Source organism: Moschus berezovskii, chromosome 2 (genome assembly GCF_049115385.1).
Source record: "Moschus berezovskii isolate FMDL1 chromosome 2, NW_MosBer_1.0, whole genome shotgun sequence".
In the NCBI taxonomy this organism is placed as follows: Eukaryota; Metazoa; Chordata; class Mammalia; order Artiodactyla; family Moschidae; genus Moschus; species Moschus berezovskii.
Genome location: NC_142461.1, coordinates 96,661,434 through 96,663,899, shown reverse-complemented (window position 1 = coordinate 96,663,899; position 2,466 = coordinate 96,661,434).

Below are 2,466 nucleotides of genomic sequence, written 5' to 3'. Positions count from 1 at the left end.
CTTAATATCTTGTGCTTCTGTTAGGTCCATACCATTTCTGTCCTTCATTGTGCCCATCTCTGCATGAAAGTTCCCTTGGCATCTCTAATTTTCTTGAAGAGATCTCTAGTCTTTCCCATTCTATTGTTTTCCTCTATTTCTTTGGATTGATCATTGAGGAATGCTTTCTAATCTCTCCTTGCTGTTCTTTGGAATTATGCATTCAAATGGTTATATCACTTTTTCTCATTTGCCTTTAGCTTCTTTTCTTTTTTCAGCTATTTGTAAGGCCTCTTCAGACAACCATTTTGCCTTTTTGTATTACTTTTTCTTGGGGATGATCTTGATCCCTGCTTCCTGTATGATGTCATGAACCTCCATCCATGATTCTTGAGGCACTCTATCAGATCTAATCCCTTGAATCTGTTTGTCACTTATACTATATAATCGTAAGGGATTTGATTTAGGTCATACCTGATTGGTCTAGTGGTTTTCCCTACTTTCTTCAATTTCATTCTGAATTTGGCAATAAGGACTTCATGATCTGAGCCACAGTCAGCTCCCAGTCTTGGTTTTGCTGACTATATAGAGCGTCTCCATCTTTGGCTGCAAAGAATATAATCAGTCTGATTTCAGCATTGACCATCTGGTGATGTCCATGTGTAGAGCCTTCTCTTGTGTTGTTGGAAGAGGGTGTTTGCTATGACCAGTGCATTCTCTTGGCAAAACTCTATTAGCCTTTGCTCTGTTTTGTATTGTACTCCAAAGCCAAATTTGCCTGTTACTGCAGGTGTTTCTTGACTTCCTACTTTTGCATTCCAGTCCCCTATAATGAAAATGACATCTTTTTTGGGTGTTAGTTCTAGAAGGTCTTCATAGAACCATTCAACATCAGCTTCTTTAGCATTAGTGGTTGGGGCATAGACTTGGATTACTGTGATATTGAATGGTTTGCCTTGGAAATGAACAGAGTTCTATCGTTTTGGAGATTGCAAAACTGCAATACTTTGGCCATCTCGTGCGACGAGTTGACTCATTGGAAAAGACTCTGATGCTGGGAAAGGTTGGGGGCGGGAGGAGAAGGGGACGACCGAGAATGAGATGGCTGGATGGCATCACCGACTCTGTGGACATGAGTTTGAGTGAACTCCGGGAGTTGGTGATGGACAGGGAGGCCTGGCGTGCTGTGATTCATGGGGTCGCGGAGAGTCGGACACGACTGAGCGACTGAACTGAACTGAACTGAAGAGTACATCATGAGAAATGCTGGGCTGGAAGAAGCACAAGCTATAATCAAGATTCCTGGGACTAATATCAATAACCTCAGATATGCAGATCACAGCACCCTTATGGCAGAAAGTAAAGAAGAACTAAAAGCCTTTTGATGAAAGTGAAAGAGAAGAGTGAAAAAGTACGCTTAAAACTCAACATTCAGAAAACTAAGATCATGGCATCAAGTCCTATCATTTTATGCCAAATAGATGGGGGAACAATGGAAACAGTGAGAGACTTTATTTTGGGAGCTCCAAAATCACTGCAGATGGTGACTGTAGCCGTGAAATGAAGAGACGCTTGCTCCTTGGAAGAAAAGTTATGACCAACCTAGACAGCATATTAAAAAGCATAGACTACTTTGCCAACCAAGGTCCGTCTAGTCAAAGCTATGGTTTTTTAGTTGTCACATGTAGATATGAGAGTTGGACTATAAAGAAAGCTGAGTGCTGAAGAATTGATGCTTTTGAACTGTGGTCCTGGAGAAGACTCTGGAGAGTCCCTTGGGCTGCAAGGAGATCCAACCAGTCTATCCTAAAGGAAACCAGTCCTGAATATTCATTAGGAGGACTGATGCTCAAGTTGAAACTCCAATACTTTGCACACCTGATGGAAAGAAATGACTGTTTATAAAAGACTCTGATCCTTGGAAATACTGAAAGCAGAATAAAAAGCGGATGACAGAGGATGTAATGGTTGGATGGCATCGTCGACTCAATGGACATGTTTGAGTTCTCTCTGGGAGTTGGTGATGGACAGGGCAGCCTGGTGTGCTACAGTTCATGGGGTCGCAAAAAGTCAGACATGACTGACTGACTAACCTGAACTAAATCGCTATTGGAGAATAGAGTTCTTTGATGTCAACTGTTTTCAGTACTCAATATTTCTAAAAAAAATAGAGTTTTCATATTTCTTCTTCTGGGTGTTGTCTAGTTTTCTTCTTTCTAATCATCAAGTTACCATCTCTTCTACTTTTTAAAGAGAGTTCACAAAGTATTTTAAAGTCTAACACAGGCAGTATATTCTTGTATTCTTATTTCTCTTTGTTTCTTTATCAAACATTATCTTCCTTACATCTCTCTTCAGTTTAGTTCAGTTTAGTTGCTCAGTCATGTCTGACTCTTTGTGACCCCATGGACTGCAGCATGTCAGGCCTCCCTGTCCATCACCAATTCCTGGATTCTACGCAAATTCATGTTATTGAGTTGGTGATGT